General features: G+C 35.4%; 1 long non-coding RNA gene across 1 annotated transcript; it reads left to right on the top strand.

Moving 5' to 3' along the window:
* The first annotated feature begins 12581 nt into the window (after positions 1-12581).
* Positions 12582-14137, top strand: LOC111191787 (uncharacterized). The gene is made up of 2 exons (XR_002649664.2): positions 12582-12653; positions 13781-14137. It is a non-coding gene; the product is annotated as an uncharacterized LOC111191787 (long non-coding RNA).
* Positions 14138-21611: the final 7474 nt, after the last annotated feature.

Genomic DNA, 21611 nt, shown 5'->3' with positions numbered 1-21611 from the left:
GCCTTGTGTGCCCAACCAAGGATGGGAGAGGAAAGAAAAAAAACACAATAATAAGAAGTCATTCACAGTCATTCACGGACAGGTGGGAAAAAAAAGCGTGCTGCTAAATGTTTTCCTGGATGGGCAGACGGGACGTCATTGAGGGAGAATTGAATATGCCTGTAATAACCTGTCTCAGAGGTAGGACGGTGGACATGTGGTTCTCTCAAGGGTAAAAGCATTATCCCTGGATTGCAGAGGTGGAGTGGTCATTTGAAAGAGAGTTCTGAGAGGACATTTGGTAAAACAAGGGTTTTCAGTCTTCTTCAAATGAGCCAGTGTGGATAAGATTGTACACCCCTGAGTTAAAGGTTCAGGGAGTCTGACAATGACCATGTGCAACACCTGACTGATTAAGTAATAGCCATTCAGATAGCCATTCACTCCCCAGATAGCCATTCAGAATTGGCACATACAGTACAGTACAGACCAAAAGTTTGGACACACCTTCTCATTGAATGCATTTTCTTTATTTTCATGACTATTTACATTGTAGATTCTCACTAAAGGCATCAAAACTATGAACGAACACACATTGAAAACACGCATTGAAAAAGAGAAGGCCAGTTGAAGTATTTTCCTCGACAACCAGAGTGTTGGTACATGCAGCACTCAGCCTAGAAGTGAGCCAATATTTGGACCAGAATCAGGCCTACATTTAGGCCAGCATTTGGTTTTGGTCTGGAAATGGTTAAAATAATTTTTGCTATCTGTGTTCTTTCTTACAAATATTAATATTTTCCAATGTTTTTGTAATATTTAACAGATACCCAAAAAAAAACATATCCTATCCTTGACCAGCAAAGTCTATGTTGCATTTTGTCATACTGGTTGACCAGCTTGGTCTTGCTGGTCATGGTAATCAACCCATTGGTGATGCCAGTTACGTTGGTATACCAGCATGACCATGCTTGAAGTTTAAGCGGTTCAATCAGCATGGTCAAAGTTGGCTAAAACAGCATGATCAAGTAGGTTAACCAGCATGGTCAAGCTTGGTCAACCAGCATGGTTAAAGTTGGGTAAAACAGCATGGTCAACATTGGGTAAAACAGCATGATTAAAGTTGCATCAACCAGCATGATCAAGCTTGGTCAATCAGCATGGTCAAAGTTGCATCAACCAGCATGATCAAGCTTGGTCAACCAGCATGGTTAAAGTTGGGTAGAACAGCACGGTCAACATTGGGTAAAACAGCATGATTAAAGTTGGTTAACCAGCATGATTAAGCTTGGTCAACCAGCATGATTAAGCTCGGTCAATCAGCATGGTCAAAGTTGGTAAACCAGCATAGTAAATTTTTTGTCAAACAGCATAGGTCAAAGTTGGGTTAACTAGTATGGTCACAGTTGGCTCAACCAGCATGGTAAAACATGGTTAACCAACTTGATCATACTGGTGGTCTAGCTTGGTCAGGTTGATTACGATTGTAGACCAAGTAAACCAATAAACTCAAATAAAAGCATACCCTGATCAAAAGATATGTTGTTTTCTTCCGTGGGGTTCAGTAAGATTTCCTGTTTTTTTTTTTTAGCCCTCCCATTGAACCACAAATAGACAGCCAAAGACTCACAGCATCTGTAGGCCTGCTTTATGTGAATGGATTTTAATTACATTCCATGGCCAACTTGTGTAATTATGAAGCTTACTGTTTTGCCAACTGGCTGATGTATCTCAATCCTTAACGATGGCATTTGTTTGACAGGCCTTCTCAGATTTATTGCAAAGCTTTCGACAGTTGTTCAAACGCGAGCAGAAACTGTCACTGTCTCAGACGGAACTCACAAATACGTTTGCAAAACAAACAGATTAATAGAAAATAATGTTGGAATTGCGGCAGAGTTGGAAATCTAACTTTGTGAGAGCGCAGAAGCGTTGTGTTTGTGTGTATGCATGGCCTAAAGCAAATTTAAATAGTTGCACTTGGTGAGAACAAAGTAAATAAGAAGCGCTTAATGAATCCGAACTTTGGCAGGCAAACATTTGAATGAATGAAGGGTGCAAACACAAATAGACTGTAAGCAGCCAAAACTCAACTGTGGAGCTCTACGTCTCCGTTTCTGTTGGAGGGTACAAGTAGGACGAGTTTACAAAGAAGATTAAACAGGGACTCTTGAATCACAGTGTCTGTCAGTCCCTCTGAAGGAAAGATGTATCAGATATGCCAATGACTGATGTTAAAGGGAAAGATCGGTTAAAGGAAAACCACTGCTGGACTACTGACGCTGTGTGATGTATAAAAGATGTTAGATATCGGAACATGGTTGGTACTAAGGGGAAAGAGCTAAAATACAAATACATGTACAAATGTTGATATACAGCATATATACACACTGATCAAGCATAACATTATGACCACCTCCTTGTTTCTGCACCCATTATCAGAGGTGGAAAAAGTACTGAAAAATTGTAATTCAGTGAAAGTACCTACTTTGCTAAAATTCTACTCAAGTAAAAGTAAAAGTACCCATCTAAAAATCTACTCGAGTAAAAGTAAAAGTACCCATCTAAAAATCTACTCGAGTAAAAGTATCCATCTAAAAATCTACTCGAGTAAAAGTACCTATCTAAAAATCTACTCCAGTAAAAGTAAAAGTACCCAATTAAAAATCTTCTCAAGTAAAAGTACCCATCTAAAAATCTACTCGAGTAAAAGTAAAAAAGTACTCAATTTAAAATTTACTCTAAGTAAAAGTTACATAGTTACTTTTTTAAATTATTTGATGTAAAAAAGTACAACAAATCATGAATTAAATTGTTTTTATTGAACTATTATTCCACATAAAAATTTGGACCTTTCAGGCAGTATTTGTTCAGATCACCCCATAAAACATTTTCAAGAACAAGTGGCATAGGTTTCTATCATCCATTTTTTTTTCTTTATTGTTAAAAAGCTATGTTCATATAGCTGAATATAGACTGTATTTTTACAGTTTTACAGTTCATTGTTATATTTTAACTTGCTATGCTATGCTTTAACTGCTATTTACATGTTTTTTTAACATTAAAGCAGATTGTTTAATGATAAAAATACTTACACCACATGCTTTCGCAGGTTTGATGTTGAAGTTTTGAAAGCTGACAGCTCTGTCCAGCGGGGCACATTTTGCATTGCATGAGGACATTATTTCACACTCGAGCATCCATCCATTTTTTTTTTTTTTTAATTCAGGCAATTTTTTTTCCCCCAGCATTTTATTTTTTTACTCAGTAACAGGAAGTTTTCCAATGTAGCGAAGTAAATTACTTGTTTCAAAATGTACTTAAGTAAAAGTAAAATTACCTATTTAAAAATGACAAATTAATCATAAAATCTACTCAATTACAGTAATGTGAGTAAATGTAATTTGTTACTTTCCACCTCTGCCCATTATTCATCTTTTCAGCTAAAGACATTAAAGCTATACAGGAAGATATGCAAATTAATTTGTGCATAAAAAGTGTTGAACAAACCAGAATCTGCATACTCTTGTTATTTTAATATCAGTGTCTTTATGAGGTAGAGTCACCTGGAATAGTTTTTTTTTTCCTGGAGGTGCTGAACTATAGTTGCTGCTTTTCCTTTTTTGTGAAGCTCCAGCTCATCCCAAATTACCCTCTGAGTTGATCAGGTTTAGAGCAGGGAACATTTTTTTTTTGTGTTTACTACATAACTCCAGATGTGTCTTTTAACTGTTTTCATGTCTTTAATATTAATCTACAACATAGAAAATAAATTAAACAAAGAAAACATTGAATGAGAAATTTTAAATGGTATTCTTTTGTTTTAAATTCAAGATACACTCTAAATGAACACACTATTACACATATAGAGGAATGTTAAGCTTTATTTAAAGGTGAAACTTCAAGCGTTCAGAAACACAGTAAGTTTAGCTGATGGTTCAAACAGGCTTACAATGCTAACAATAGTTAAAAAAAAATAAAAATCACTATTTGTACATCATTAACAAACTCAAAGTAAATCCACACTTCCTTGGTAGAATTCTGAGGGTCCTGGCATTTAAAATGAGACATTGAGAACTTTGAAAGTGCACAGATAGTTAACAGTAATAAAACAGTTTATAAACACAGTACTTTTAGGTAGTTCTCCAGGCGCCACCATCTTGAAATTAAGTCACAAAAATTTGACTGATGACTATGAACGAATAGGTAAGAGGGAAACAAATTGCAAAATTTATTCTGTGAAAATGCCTGTGGAATCTGTCTTTTATAATAAACTATCTGTGATTTTTTAAGCTCTCAGTGCCTTATTTTAAATATCAGAACCCACAAAATTCTACTAATGAATTGTGGAGCTACTTTGAGTTTGTTAATTGTTTACACATAGTGTTTTTTTCTGCCTGGTTACTGTTATGCCCCTATCACTACCATTGTAAGCCTGTTGGGAGCATCAGGTAAAAGCACTGTATTTGGGAATGCTGGCAAGAGAACAGAGGTGGGATACTCAACAAAAGTTTGTACTCGTTATCATGTTTCACTACAACCCAAATCCATTTCACACCGGATTTCCCCTTTAAAAAACCTTTTTGTACATTTTATACAGTTTTCTTTGATGTGAGGGTGGAGATTTTTTTTACCTGCATGTCTGCAGTGCTGTTTGGTTAAATCAAGTCATTCTTTTAATACATTTTATTTTAGGCATGTAAACTATTTTCATCAATAAATATTAAGCTATTTATTGAATGTGTGCAAGATTTTCCTGTCCATTTCCTTGCAATTATAGTAGGATAAACCTGCATCTTTGAATTAGTGACCTTTGATGAAGACCTGAAGACTTGCGTGTTCAGCATTTAATAATTTAATTTAATATTTCTCATATTGTCTCCATACATGAGGTTGAGCTAAAGATATTAAAGATAATGTAAAATTAAAATAAATTTTAAAATTTAATAATTAAAATTAAATAATTAAAAATGGTCCAAAAAGTAAATTAACTGGGAAAAAAAAGATTTCAGTCCATCAATCCATCATTATCTTGTGAAACACTCAAGACACTCAATATCTCTAAAACACTGCCTTCACCTCTGCTGTCGTCTGTCGAAAACCAATCACTCCTTTCCCTCCTGGAACAAATGGATGAAAAGGCCCCTCTCTCTCTCTCTCTCTCTGTCCACTGTTTTTTTTTCTTTCCTCTCATGTTATTCTGTGAACGGCGGGACCTCGGCGAGGAGAAAATTAAAAAGATAAGGCCCTGGAGGGGAACGAGGATCATACGAGTAATAAACTCACCCTCGGCCGAGAACGCTGCCAAAAAGACCTCAGTCTTTGATATGGTCTAATTCCGCTGTTTCCACTTGCTTTCTAATTCCGACCACAAGTTTCTGGAGACCTCTTCTGCTGCATTCGATATGCCCTTCTGAGCACACACGCCATTAAAGCCCAATTTAAAGCTCTCCACTGAAGTGATGCGCGTCCCACGCGCCGGCTAACCTCATTGGATTCCTGCCATATGGTTGAAGGGTTATATATGCCTCTTAATGCAGGCGTTTATAGATTTCAATTTCAACCACAGCTCCTGTAGAGTCAAAGGTGCTTCCGTCGCCTCGTAAATCTGACAGAAATCTGACAAGATCACGGGAGCTGGAGGTGGACAGTGTCCAACATCCGGACTGTTTTATTGTACACTGAAAAAGACATTTTAGAACAAGCTTTAAAAAATACTTTAATTTGTGTCACATAAATATAGCAGTTTTTCCTCAAATTATATGTTAGTCACTCTATAGCTTTTCTCCTAAAAACTGTTTATTTGGGTGAGTAAAGCACTTAAGTTTATTATTGTAAGCTTAGAATTCCAGTATTTTGTCCAATGGTGAGCAGTAGCTGCAGTTAGCAAGCACTAGCCAAGCATGATTAGTAGTGCTACCAAATGCCGCCCAATAGCCCTAGACTGAGGAACCATGAGTGTTCCGGTAAGACAGGGCACTATCGGCTAATGGTTCGTCCCCCGTAGCTTGTCTTAATACAGTAAACGCGCAAAGTACAGTCCGATATACTCGCCTCTAAATGGCAAAAGAGCTAGTGCTGAGATTAGCGGCTAATGCTAATGCTGCTCCAGTCTTGGCGCGCTGGAGAACTAAACTGAATCTCCTTTTTAACGCTATACTTCAGCAGAGTGGCTTTACTGCTCCTTACAACCTGACTGGTAAAATTCTTAAATAAGGTGCATCAGATCATAAGGCGCACTGAAGATTTGGAGGAAAATTAAAGGATTTTAAATGCGCCTTATAGTGCGAAAAATACGATATGTGTATTCACACAGTCAATGATTTATGTAATAGCATAGTATAAACAATAAGTTTGAACAAGTTTACACTAAAGTATAGAATTCACTTTTGAATAAACTAAATAAATCAGACAAATTTTGTTTGTTATTTAAGTGAATTCAACTTTTGTCATGTTAATTTTCAGATTCACTACAATGAAAACTTTCTGATTATACCCTAATGTATTTTCCTTAGTCATAAACAAACTGAATTAGGTTAAAAGTCATTTTAAAAAACACAATCCTTTAACTGAATGATTTGACTAATTCCAAAAAGCAACTGAAGGCAAATAACCTTAAATAAAGACTATTATTCTTTAATTGATTACAGTATAGTTACAGTTTTATGCTTAAACAAACTACTTTACTGTTTTTTTTTCTTCAATTAATTGCTAGTTTAACACAATCTACGATAAACGGAGCATTGTCTAAAATGTCTATGTTAAACAATGGTGTAACAGTAAATAAATGCTTAAATTTACTGTCTTTTTGTGCATCTTTATTGAAATATTTCCATTTTGAGTGACTTTTCACTCTAACTCCTCAACATCAATTTCAAACAGCTTACTTTTCACATACATTATGTGGAATCTGCCGTTCCCGTTGCAACAAGGCCAACAAACAAATCAATTGCCTGGGGCCCCAAGACAATGAGTGCCCCTTTAATTCTGTGATGGTCAACACTGTTTTTAAAATCCTGATCAAAGCAGCTCCTCCCACTAGTTGCTGACAACAGTTGTCAGCCAATCAGGTTCGTGATTCCTGCAGCCGGCAAAGTATGAAACTTGAAGCGGAGTTTTCCTTTAGAAATCCAGAAAAGAAGAAGAGAAAGGAATAGGAAGAAAAGAAAAAAAAAAACACAAGAGAGCAGTAAATGATCATTTACACTGTATAAATGAGTCCTACATATGGTGTAATTTAGCAGCAGGTAGGCTAGCAACAAGATACAGTACATGAGTAATGTTTATGATAGCTAGTTAAGCTACCTGTCTGGCAGTCAGTGCTAGTAATGAACTAAAATAGTTAGCGTTATTTTTATTTTTTTAACAGGCTGATAATATGGATAAACACTGTAATATTGTATATTACTAGGATGAGGAGAACACAGATCTGTTCCAGATTCACTGTTTAAAATGTTTAATGATGACATAAATTTTGCTTGGGGCCCCCAAATGCCTTGAAACAGCAGTGGCCGTTCCTTTTGGCTTGTGAAAGCTAAAGCTAAACCTGGAGAGTTAAAGCATGGAGAGCTTCAATCAGTCGACCTTTATTTAAACTCTGGAAACTTTTTTTTTTTTTCAGTCTATGTTCAGTGAAGGCCCAGCTCTGAGCTCAGAGACACAAGTGGGACGTTTGCTCCCAGCCCCTTGGCTTAGATAACGCTCGGAGGAATCACAACATGTCTAGAAAGGAGAGGAAGTGTTAAATGGAGGGAAAGCAAATGAGAGGCAGAGCCAGTAAAGGAAGAGAAGATTGACTGAAAGACTGTGAGCTCAGGAGAGCGATACGGGGGGAAGGTTATGTTGAGAGAGAGAGAGAGAGATACTGAGGTCGAGAGACGGCGGGGCTGACTGACGGAGCGAGGGGGGGAGGGGGAGGGTCTGGGAGCAAAAAGCCATTTAGTGCTCCATCGGAGGAGTGTGCCAGCGGTTTAACAGTGTGATCAGGCAGTAAAAAGAGTCTGGAAAGAAGAGTAATGGGCAGGAGTGAGCCATTCCAAACAGCCCGATGAGGAAGAGGACGAGCATCAGTGAGCTATAGTTAAGTCCTAAGTGCTGGCCGTGAAGGAGGCCAATCTTCGGCGACTATTTCTCAAAGATATCAGGCGTTTTATGCAGACACGCTTGCGATATTCCAACTCGTACTTCTAGCGAGTGTCAAATGAGGTCTGTCCACTTGTGAAAAGAAGCCTGTAAAAGTCCGAGTGCAGATATAAATGGAGTTATTCGAAGCAGACATTCAGCACTCGCGCCGGCCGTTCATTGCCTGCTACGATCAAGGGCAGAGCCTGGAGAGATTATGTAGAAAGCAGTACCATTAAATTAGGTGAATGGTGGGGAATATCTGTATTTGCAAATCTGCAAATATGTGTGGGCATCATGTGTTAAAAAAAAAAAAAGCTTTAACTAGGTAAATGATGTGGGGTTGCTGCAGTTGGTCGATGTAGGTTCAGCAAGCAACAGTATGAGCTGAAAGAATTAGGTCAGCTGACTACCTGAATATACTGAGTATAGACATATAAACAAGGTTATTCCATCAATGGATTTTTTCCCCCTGATTACACAGGCCTATTATAAGGCATAATTATATGATGCCAGGATTCATGGGGCTGGAATTGTGAAAGAGAACAGGTTCAGGGAGCATGAGATCATCATTTTCACACATGGATTGAGAGAGTTCACCACAGAGTCCAGACCTGAACCCCATTGAGAATCTTTGGGATGTACTGAATGGAGAAGGCTTTGTGCAGTGGTCAGACTCTACCATCATCAATGCTGCTGCAAGATCTTGGTGAAAAATGAATGCAACACTGGATTGAAATAAATCTTGTGACATTGCAGAAGCTTCTTGAAACAATAAGCAGAGAACATGTATGGCAATCAAAGCTTAACGCAGTTCAAGTTAATATTATTCCCTCCAGAGTAACTAGTACTTGGTTAAAGGCACACTAGGCAACCCCTGGTTGGTTTTCTGCCAAGGCTCCCCCTACAGGCTTGGAGTAAACCTGTAAAGTTCACTGCCGTTTTGCTATTCCTCCAGTTCCTCCCCCTAGTCACGCAAGATTGTTTTAAGAACAAGAGACTGGAACGGAAACGTAACGGAAGCAAGTTGGTGCTATGCATGCTCCACAGTAAAATACAAAAAACAGAGCAAGTTTTGGAGAAAACTCAACAAGACTATGTTAATACATTTCTTATAAATCAATTCTATATCAAATGTTGGATATACCTTTTCATTAATTTAATTGTTTTTTTGCACTGTAATGTATTAATATTAAATACATTAAAACTAATAAGGGACACATATGGCATGGCATAGTAAACGTTAAAGTGTGATCTAAACCTGATTAACTGAGATGGTGATTTAAAGTGATTGAGGATGAGCTGGAGCTTTACAGCATGAAGGAAAAGCAGCAGCTATTGTTCAGCACCTCCATAAACTCCTTCAAGACACTGAGAAAACTATTCCGGGTGACTCTCCCTCATAAAGACCCTGAGATTAAAATACCAAGAGTGTGCAGATCTGCCCTCAAAGCTAAATGTGCTAATTTAGTAGAATCCAAAGTATAAAACATATATTCTGGATTGTTTAACACTTTAAAAAAACGAATAATTTAGCATGTGTTATTTAATATAGTCTTCAATATTAAATTTACAATGTAAAAAAAAATCATAAAAGAAAGAGAAATGGTGGTTATTATTTGCAAGATCATGTTCATTCTGTGTACTGCTATAACCACAAAAAAGTGCCTAACATCAGTCTGTACAGTAAGTTACATGCAAAAACGATAATATTTAGGGTCCAAGCTCCACCTACACAGTCATTTCTGAGTTGAGATAAGATCCATATTGTTTCTGCTTGTATTTGGGGCTGTTACAGATGGTAGTTACTGTAGTTGATGTTGTGCAAGCAGAAGTTGACAGTTTGGGTCACAATATATCACTATTTCTCAAACTTTTTTTTCTGTCATTTGCTCCTTTCTATCCCTATCTGTCCTTTTCTTTGAAATAGTTGAATTAATGAGGCGTATGGAGTAATTAGCAGCAGCAGCCGTCACACCCAGTGTTTCCTGTCCTCATCTCCCTGTCTCACACTTCATTCTGCATCTCGTCTTTTGTTCACTAGCTCCAAGAGAGGGCACTGATGTGCCATCTGGAGAATGTCCACTGAGGACGAAGGAGGACAGCAGAGGAGATTATTACAGTGGACATCCTGCAGGACTGAGGTGGAGGGAGACTCACACGGAAATACAATGTCGCATTTGTACAGTGAAGGAAATCATTTTTTAAATGATTTTGTAAGTTTGCCTACTGACAAAGACAAAAATACAATCTCGAAAATCGCATTGTATATTTTATATACATTTATTTGAATTTTTCAGAAGAGAAATAAGTATTTGATCCTTGTGGCAAACAAGAATGAATACTTTCTGGTAATAACCTTGTTGGCGAGAACAACAGTCAGATGTTTTTTTTGTAGTTTATGATGAGGATTGCACACATGTCAGAAGGAAATTCATCTCTAAATCATTAGGAGTTTGAGGCTGTCATTGGCTAGTGGCTAATATTTAATGCTCAAACGGATAAACTTTGTTTTTTGCAAATATTTACTCCTTTTGAATTTGACGTCTGCAATATGTTCTAAAAAAGTTGGGACAAGGGCAACAAAAGAGTGGGAAAGTTGAGGAAAGCTTAAAAAAAAATATTAAAATATATATATTTTTTTGGAATATTCTACAAATGAACAGGTTAATTAGAAACAGATACAAGTCATGATTGGGTATAGAGGGAGCATAGCTGAAAGGCTCAGTCGTTCACAAGCAAGGATTGAGTGAGGTTCACCACTTTGTGAAGAAACTGCGTGAGCAAATAGCCCAACAGTTTAGAACATTTTCTCAGGGTGCAAGAACCTAATGAATTTAGGGATCTCATAATCTCGTCTTTTTTAGGGACATCCTACTCATTTCAGCAAGACAATGGAAAGCCACATTCAGCACATGTTACAACAGCGTGGCTTTGTAGTGAAAGAGTGCAGGTAGTAGACTGACCTGCCTGCAGTCCAGACTGCTAAGGAACTGTTGTACATCAAGCAAGAATGGAAAATAATTACACCTACAAAGCTTTAACAATAAGTGTTCTCAGTTCCTAAACGCTTATTGAGTGTTGTTAAAAAAAAGAGGTGATAAAAAAACTCTGTCCCAACTTCTTTGAAAAGTGTTGTAGGCATCAAATTCAAAATGAGTTAATATTTGCAAAGAAACAAAGTTTATTAGTTTGAACATTAAATATCTTGCCTTTTGAGTGTATTCAATTCAATAAAGGATTTGCAAATCATTGTATTCTGTTTTTTGTCCAAACTTCCCTGGGTTGTATGTTCTAGTTAAGCTTATTTATACTAGATCCTAGGTGATACAGCTGAAATGAGTTCTTGTTGGGTGGGATGTTTGTAAGTCTGCTGGACCACTCGGAGCCTCGATGCTTGGTTTTGTACACCTGTGGCCATGGAAGTGATTGGAACCTGAATTCTATTATTCAGATGGGTAACCAGATATTTTTGGCAATATAGTGTATATATATATATATACATATACACTAAATTACAAATTAACATTTATTTTGATGCAGAATGAAAATTCCTGGGATTAATTTAAAACGTGTTTTGTCATATTACCAATAATATTGTCACAAAAATAAAACCCTAAAATATTGTGATATTTTTTTAGGGCCATATTGCCCACCTCTTATGACGTCTGAAGCTAGTTCAGGAAGTGTTTAGAGTGTTGAGAGACCATTCACCAATACTCTAGTATTCATCACTGACCCATCTTTGAAAATCACTGGAACAGTGTAACACTAGCATATCATGTGATGTTGAATTAATTTTCACTTTAACTAAGATTATACTGATCATTATCCACAGATAAAAAACAGATTAGATGAATGAATAAATGACAGACAATCCAGGATTTGTTTTTCCTTATTGGCAGTAATTATTCCTATGTTGACACTCTTGCAAAACAGCCAAGAGGCCACCACAAATAGCTACAATTAGAAGGTTTTGGCTTGTGTGCACATAAACATTAGGCATTAAGAAACAAACCTTTTTTTGGGGAACCACAGGGATAGCTTCATAGCTTCATAGCTTCATAGCTTCATAGCTTCATAGCTTCATAGCTTCATAGCTTCATAGCTTCATAGCTTCATAGCTTCATAGCTTCATAGCTTCATAGCTTCATAGCTTCATAGCTTCATAGCTTCATAGCTTCATAGCTTCTCCCATGGTCTCCACACCCAGCACTTGCGTCTCCTCTTTATAAAGTCTAAGCCCCGCCCTCCAGGCCAATCCAACTGAAGTAGCTTCAATTAACTAAATTGTCAAATATATAAATTAATATATGAATGAAAAGAATGCTTTAAACCCAAAAAGTATAAACAGTGAAACATATGAAAAATACAGAGGCATTAATATATATGTTCCTATCACAGACGGGGCAGAAACACAAGACTTCTCAATAAAACCCCCTGCGCCAACTTCAGGAATGGTATTTTCCACTCCTAAAGGCGGGAAACTCCCCTATAAATGGGCTGAATGGTACTGGTGGCTCTGTTTTGTTAGCAAAGAAGTGCTGCTAAAAGTAAGTGTGGTTTTTTTTGATGCGTAGTTTCTAAGTTAGAACTAAATAAAAGCAAAGCTAATGAGTTTTAGGTTGATTGTGTGTTTGTAACACCGGTGAAAATGCTTGTTAGGTTAAAGTAGGTGTTTTTTTTTTTTTTTTTTTGTGTAAAGAAAACATATTAAACCAACTAAACAAATCCAGGCCTTGTAAATGAGTAGAGAAGATAAACAATCAATTTATCAGGTTAGTAGGTTGGCTTATTAATGAATCTATGTGAAAGACTAATTTCTGGTTATTGACAACGTTTGATTAGTTTCTGCCAAGGGTGGATTTTTAGGGGTTCATATACTTTTTCACACAGGGCTAGACTGGTTTGGATTCATTTTTGCCCTTAATAAATGAAATGTTCAAACAGGTTATTTACCACTCTAGAAAAGTTAAAAGACCACTTCAGTTTCAGAATCCGTTTCTCTGATTTTGATATTTATAGGTATATGTTTGAGTAAACATGAACATTGTTGTTTTTTCTATTAACTACAGACAGCTTTCAGACCTCAAATGCAAAGAAAACAAGTTTATGATCATAAAGTTTGAGAGTGTAGAAATGAATATTTGGTTTTTAATCAGTTTTTATCTTGCTTTGTTCTCCTCCACCAGTCTTGCACACTGCTTTTGGGTAACTTTACCACTCCTGGTGCAAAAATAATTCCAGCAGTCCTGCTTGGTTTGAGATCTGTGATCATCCATCTCCCTCTTGATTATATTCCAGAAGTTTTCAATTTGTTAGAATTATATTTTTTTTAAGTAATCTCTTATTTTTGTCCAGAGCTGTATGTATGATCAGATGGGTCTGATATCTGAAAAATGTAAATATGGTGTGTGTTTTTTCACCATGTTCTATATAATTATGCAACAAAATATGTAAAACTTGCCAGTGGGCCACTATTAATGAAAGTTTAATAGTTATGCCGAGGGCTAATTTATAATCTGTCTGTGGGCTGCATATTGCCCCAGAGCCAGACATCAAGATAGCATTTCTTGAGCTTCAGAAACTGCTTGTTGTAACCCTTTTAAAACCAAAGACGCGGGTACTGTGGCTATGACACTGTTTACTCTTCATTTTCTGTCTTTCTTCCTTTGCCTAGATTCAGATGGCAGTTCTTCACTGGTTTCACTGGGTAATGGAAGATTTTATGGAAGTATAATGTTCATCTGGAGATCATGCAGGTCCATCTTCAATGCTGTTTCAAGCTCAAGGCTCCTCTGAGGTCCTGAATGATTGCTGCTACAGTTGGACGAGCAGGGTATCTGACTGGCCTTTCTTGAAAGTGATGAAGGCTTGTCCTGCAAACTGTTGAGAAATGTATTTACTTTGCAGTTTTCAGTGTTTCTGAAGACAGTGGACAGATCTGTAAATCATTTAGTGCAGAATAAAACATTTGAAAATATTTGTTTTTGCTTGAAGTAACATGAAATGATCAATAAAAATATATTTCAGTTTGGTTTTCTGTTTAAAATGTCTTGATTTTAAAATGTAACAAATTATTAATTTGAACATCTGACATGTGTAGGAACACAGAAAAGAGTAAAAGGTTTTGGACATGTACTGTATTCTGTTTATAATGGAACGATGGCTCAGGGATTAAATTTTGATTTGATTAAAACAGTAATTGCTCAAGCAAAACATTGTAAAGCTTAATAGCTAGCTACGTGATGAACAGCTTTCAAGCACTAAAATAAAATAAACAAAAATGTTCATAATATTAAGCAGACTGGTGAGACATAAAGCAGAATGATGTACATTTCATTAATATTAATATTTTCCAGAAGATTATTGCAAGTACACCTTTGGTTATACAGGTTTCAAAACTCCATAAATGAGCTTGACACTCAAATTTGTTGGCATTCTCAATATTTTGTTGTACACCCTTTGGAAAAAAAACCCTGAAATCAACACCAACTTTGATTTTAAACTGCCTTTCATGCAAACTGCTCCAGGTCCCTCATATTTGAAGCAATTTTATGATTTCTTCCACCTGTGTACGTTTATATATGCTATAAGTAATATATGCAATATGATAACTAGGTAAATAATTGTTTAAAAAAGTAATTTGGGTTCATTTGAAGTTGGTAACTACTGTCTATAGTTACCTCACTAATGTTTAGCTTTAATGGTATGCCTGGTTTAATCTTCTCAGTCCAATATATATATATATAAAACATGTTGCTCTAGTACGAGTGTATCAGACACAACCGTGCTGCTGGAGTTTTTAAACATAGTATCCACTTACTGTCCACTTACAGTCCTCACAGAATGCTGCCTATAGGACAATGCTGTCAGTGGACTACTATCAGTCCAACACTGAGATGTTTAAAAATTCAAGCAACACAACACAAACTGACGCACTAATCACCACCATGCCACTCAGTGTCACTGCACTCCTGAGAACGAGTGACCCACTCCCCCCAAATAATAGCTGCTCTGTGGTGGGAAGGAGGATAATAAAGATAAAGGATAAAGAGAAACTACAGTCTATAATTATAGATAGAGCTCCTTCATGATCAGTAGAGCTGAGAACATGAATAATGGGTGTAAAAACAATTAAGTGGTCACAGTGTATCAGGTTTTATGACACATTTCATATATAACTTTCACATTAATGTACATCTTGCTTTACAAGGTCATATGTAGTATTTCTTATAGGACCATCTCAGCTAAAAAAAAACAAACAAAAAACGTATATGTTATAAAAACATATAGGTATATGTTTGAGTGAAATGAATAACTACTGAACAAAACTTCTCACAAATTCCAAATAAAATATTTTTATTTAGAGCGGTCAAAATGGTAAAAAAAAAAATATATATATGAAAAAAGATGAAGTGCTTTCAGCCCTCAAATAATGCAAAGTTCATATTCATTTAGAAACAGCAATACTAATGTTTTACAAATTCAGAAATCAGTATTTAGTGGAATAACCCTGTTCTTTAATCACAGCTTTCTTGTGTCTTGGCGAGTGCTCTCCTCCACCAGTCTTTCACACTGCTTTTGAGTGACCTTAGGCCACTCCTAGAGCAAAGATTGAAGCAGTTCTGCTTTGTTTGATGGTTTGTGACCATCCGCTGTTTTTAAGTGAATATATAATGAAAGCACTGCATCTTTTTTTCATTACAATGGCCAGTTCTTATTTTCTGCAAATAATACTTTAAAATCTATATTTTTTTATTTGGAATTTGGAATAAATGCAAGTAGTTTATAGAACAAGTAGAATATAGAATACATTTTACTCAAACATAAACCTATAAATAGTAAAATCAGAGAAACTGATTATTTTTAAGTGGTCTTATTTTTAAATATATATGCATACTATATTCCATTTGCAGAAGGAAAAATGGCATTGTGATATCAACCCACGGACAATGAAAGAGATGTGTAATGTTAATGTTAAACTATGTGTAAAGTGTGTAATGTGTAAAGTATTAACATAAAAAATAGGAAAGAGAAGCAAAGCTCCCAGGCATCTGATAGAGATTTCAAATGTGAGAAGAAACATTGATGAAACTATGATGAAATGTGTTGTAATCTGGAGCTGGGAAAATGGGGGATTTCCCTATGGGTTATAGAAACAAGACTCACTGACTAGTTTTTAGCCTTGTCTACACGTGAAAAATACACAAATACTTGTGATTTTACCCATTTTTATAGTAGCCGTCAGGAATGTTCTCACAAATGTCTTTTTCTTTGCAGCTTTTCTTTATTCCGTTGGTCTTTGCACAGACCAGAACTTGGCACGAGAGCCCGTCTGACTGTGAACAGAATGCGGGTCAAGAGGCCAGGGCAAGTTGTGTCCTCTGCACATGAATGATCTGCTGTGCTGGAAGCTCGAAAGATGCTTTTTGTTTTTGTCTGCACAGTCTAGCTGTGATGAGTGATGAGGGGAGGGAGAGGAATGCAAGTGTAAAGTCGCTTTTTTTTATTAAAAGTCCATCTGAGAGCCAGGGACATTCATGACTGGGAATAGAACAATACAGTATAAAATACAAAGCCTAGTCACACAAACAGAAAGACGTGAAAAAGTATTTGGCCCTAAATCCAATTTTTTAGGTCTTTCACAGCACTGTGAAGGGATTTTGTTCCACTCTTCTTTGCAGAATCATTTTTATTCAGCCATATTGAACCACCTGTTTAAGATCATGCCACGGCATCTCAATCAGACTTTGACCAGACCACTTCAAAAAGGCTTCCAAATGCTTCATTTTGTTTATTTTTTTAAGCCATTCAAAGGTGGTCTTGTTTTGTGTGCTTTGGATCACTGTCCTGCTGCAGAACCCAAGTACTGCTGAGCTTAAGGTAACAAACCAATAGCTGAAGCTAGACTCCATCTTCATGGAACATAGGGGCAGTTTCAGTGGCAGGTTCTTGTCACAGAGCTGCTCTACAGACAGACTCAGGAGATCCTTTGTCTCAAGACCCACCAGACTCTTTAGCTCCTCCCAGTGGAGCCGGAAGAGAGAGGAGGACAGATGAGGAACGAGTCTCATACGCTTTTTAAATTACAACCTATTTTATCTGTATTATAATCACACTCTGTACAACATGTACATCTGCACTATGTGACTCTATAGACCTTTTACTGTATATCCTGTGCATTTGCACTCCTGGACACTACACTACTCACATTTAAATACTTAAATACAATACTTGCACATATGTATATTTAGTATTTGTTGTATGTGCTGATACCTGCTATCTCTTATACTTATATTAATTTATTCTGTATTACTGCACTACCTCATATCTATGGCTGGTTACTTTCACACTTTGTATATATTCTTCTTTCAGCATTTTTTTTAAATTTTATTTATATTTTATAAGCTATAGTTTATATATTTCAAATCTCAGTTTAGAATCTTCTATAGTCTTGTATTTATATTATCTAAAAGGTTGTTCAGGCCCTAAAGCAGCAAATCAGCCCCAGACCATCACACTACCACCACCATGCTTGATACCATCTTTCAGTATGATGATCTTTTTCTAAAATTATTTGTTAGTTTTACGCCCTGTAGTTTTGCATGAAGTCCTGGGGATCATCAAGATATTTGATGGCAAATATGAGTATATTTGGGTAAGCTTGTTGCAAATATAAATAAGCTGAATAAGGCCTTTTTTTGCTTTGGAACTCTTTCATGAAGACCATTTTTACCCACCCTTATTAAATCATTATTACTGATCTTAACACCCCTAAACCTCTGATTTTATGATCAACCCTGCAGGACTCCATTAGGAACCTCTGTAACTTCATGTTGAGACCTTTGGCACATCCTTTATTTTCCTTCTGAATAGCATTGTAGTCCAACACCTGCTTCTGTTTGCCAAATAAGTGTATAAATAATTACATTTACATATGATTTTACATATAAATCTTTCAATGTGGAATCCACTGCAATGTGCACAGTTCTCTAGCAGTTATTGCTACCCTTAAAATCTGAGAGACATTTAAATTAAAAGAGGCTGCATGGATATAGTCAGTGGCTGGCAAAATGCCCTGGTAAAAAAAAAAATAATAATAATATATATATATATATATATATATATATATATATATATATATATATATATATATATATATATATATATATATATATATATATACTTAATTGTACTTAATTGTTATTGAGAAATGTATACTGTAAATATATGTAAATAACATATTTATGTACTTACTTTAAATATATTAAACGTACATTAATATTATGCTTTAATCAAATGTTTGAAAGTAATCTTTGATCATACTTTTAACAAAAGTACAATGTAGTGTATTTTAAAACAAAAGACTACTATGAAGTACACGTTTAGTTTAATGCAATTCAATAAACTTCTAAAATACTTATTTACAAATATACTTTTGTACATTTTTAGCAAAGTGTGTTAAAAACAACTGTTACTGTAATTCATGTATCATGTAACTTTTTAAAAATAAATTAAATTACTACATTTATAAAATTTAAAGTAAATTTGTAAGGCGCTAGAAATTGTAGTACAGTTTATTAAAATATAGTTTTATACCCAACAAAGTATACTAGAAGTGTGCTATTTGTAAATAGATCACATATATTTAACATTAATTCATAAGTACATTTCTAATATACCGGGTGTATAATAGTGATACAGTTGTAATACTCATTAAATTAAATAAAAAATAGTATTTTACTGTAAGCATATTTAAAGTATGGGGTTACATACATGAAGTAGTATGTTTAAATGTTACGTAAGTATATTTAAAATAGTTCAATTTTAGTACAGTTAAGTACATTTAGCACAATTTAAGTAGGACTTTTATACTATTTTTAAACAATTTAAGTATAAAAAAGTTGTTCCATTTTAGCACTCTTTAAATATACTTTTTAAGGAATGCTTAGTATACTTTTATTCTACTTTTATTTTCACTAGGATGCTAAACTCATGTATGGCTCAGTCTGTATTAAAACCGCCAGCTAGAAATGCATTGTGGGAAGGTGCAGTGGAGGACTCTGAGTAGCAGCTCCTAAAAATTACTCAGGAAAACAGTAATGAAAAGTGTTGTGCATGGTTAATTAATATGAATGATTTTAAGTCACTGCTCCATTACATTTACAAATGTTCCATCGCAATATAATTAATAGCAGTGAGATCCAGGGACAGATCATCAGTTCTCACCATTACAGTAATAACAGTAAATCTCTGGTCTTGAGACCAAACTTTTATCAGATCATATTTTTTTTAGCTGCTCTGCGTCATACTTTTACAATATGCCCCTTGATTCATTTCTCACACGACGTAATTACACATTCGAGTGGTTAACTTGTACATATTAGTCAGACTGGACTGAGAGGTGAATGCAGGCTGCAGATTAGTCACAAACTGAAGAATATTATTCAATATAACTAAGTTTAGTTATAATATTAGTTTTTGGGTCATTCTCCATTTGGAATAGGAATTCTCGTAGAAATCCAGTACAATTTAAAAGTTTGGACACACTCATTAAATGAGATTTCTTCCTTTTTATGAAATGTTAAATTATTCTGTAAAAAAAAAAGAAAAAAAAAGTGTTAACCAGAATGTTTTATACTTTAGATTATTTTAAGTACCGCATTTCTCTTTGAGGACAGATCTGCACACTCTTTGTATTATAATCTCAGTGTCTTCATGAGGAAGAGTCACCTGGAATAGTTTTATCAGTGTCTTGAAGGAGTTTCTGGAGGTGCTGAACAATAGTTGCTGCTTTTCCTTCACGCTGTGAATCTCCAGCTCATCCTGATTAAATCACCTCAAATCACCATCTCAGTTCATCAGGTTTAGATCAAGGGATTGTGGAGGACAAACACTTGTTTTACTCTTTATTTCGCAATTCCATATAGGTGTCCCTTAATTATGCGCATGTATTTTATATTCATTTATCACAATATATAAAATACATTGAATAAAGAAATAAAGAAAAGCATTGAGAAAGAAAAGCAAAGAGAAGTTGTGTCCAGACTTTTTACTGGTAATGTCATTTTAAAAAAAGAAGTTCTGATTGTTTAATTTAGGCCTGAAAATGAAATACTGACAAGTGCATTTTATAAGATAATTGATCACTGATCATTAATCACATCAAGAATTCACTAAAGTCACAGCATACCATTGGTGTTACATGAATAGCACATAACACCACATAACATTGACTGTGACACCATTGACATTCTGCTAAAATTGGATTTTAAAATATGGCTATCCTATTGGCAGTCTGAGGACCTTGTGCAACTATTAAAAATCAATTATATAAATAAAATGTAACAGTAATAATTCTGACACAAATCTTCTCATTAAATGTGTTTATTTTTTCCTACATTAGAAATGAATACTGAAGTGATTCAGACTATGAAGGAACACATAAGGCATCATGATAACTTGCCTTAAGTGTTAAACAAATCAAAATACTCTGTGAAGAAGCATTTAGATTGGCTCTTATCTGGGAGCGATAAACTTATGGTTTCTGAGGCTGGTAACTCTGATAAGCTTATCCCGTGTAACAGAGAGAATTCTCAGTCTTCCTTTCCTGGTGTGGTCCTGATGAGTGCCAGTTTCATCATAACATTTTTGATGGTTTTTGCGACTGCACTTGAGGATATTTTTAAAGTGACTGAACTTCATTTCTTAACATATTTTTTTCTTTACTTAGTTAAGTAGTTATTATCATAATTTGCATTAGAGCATTATTCAAATAGAACTATTCTCTGTATACCAACCAACTCTACCTCTTTACAACTTTACAACTGTTGTTCTCAAACACATTAACATTAAGAGACAAGAAATTCAAGTAATTAACTCTTGATAAAGTGAGCACACCTGTTAACTGAAAGCTCTTATCTGCGAAAGAGATGCTGCTGTGAAGAATCTAAAATATATTAATGTAATTCTGGCTTGTCTAACACTTTATTGTTTGCCAAACAGTTTTATATCTTTTTCTTTGTAGTTTGGATTGCTTTAGTACTAATCTAAAATGAACATTTTTGATAATAAACAATCACTGAAAATAAGGTGTGTCCAAAACTTTGACTGGTTCATTAGGTACTATTTTAAAAGTGATATAAACATTTTAAAAGATTCCTTTATACTGAAATGTTTACTCATATGGAGCAAAATGGTTATGTGATGAGTAATTTAAGATTAGCAATAAAAGGTGAAATCGTAGGTTAGCTATGTAAATGTGTATACCCAGTCTTAGATATGTGCTCATTGTTTTAAGCATCTTTTAAAGCCCTGCAGACTTCATGGCCACTGTTCCCGCTCCGAATAGCGAAGGACTTATTAATGTATGCAGAAGAAGGTGAGTTACAAAAAATCCTGCAGTAAACTAAATCCAATATGTGATAAATGGTTAAAGACTGTCTTGCTATCTGATACAATCATCACCCACCTCCTCAGTGAATCAGCGGCCGGAGTAGATGGTTGCC

The sequence above is a fragment of the Astyanax mexicanus genome, chromosome 9, assembly GCF_023375975.1.
Source record: "Astyanax mexicanus isolate ESR-SI-001 chromosome 9, AstMex3_surface, whole genome shotgun sequence".
Taxonomy (NCBI): domain Eukaryota; kingdom Metazoa; phylum Chordata; class Actinopteri; order Characiformes; family Acestrorhamphidae; genus Astyanax; species Astyanax mexicanus.
Note: the sequence above shows the minus strand (reverse complement) of the source record. Positions and strands in the feature narration are given on the sequence as shown.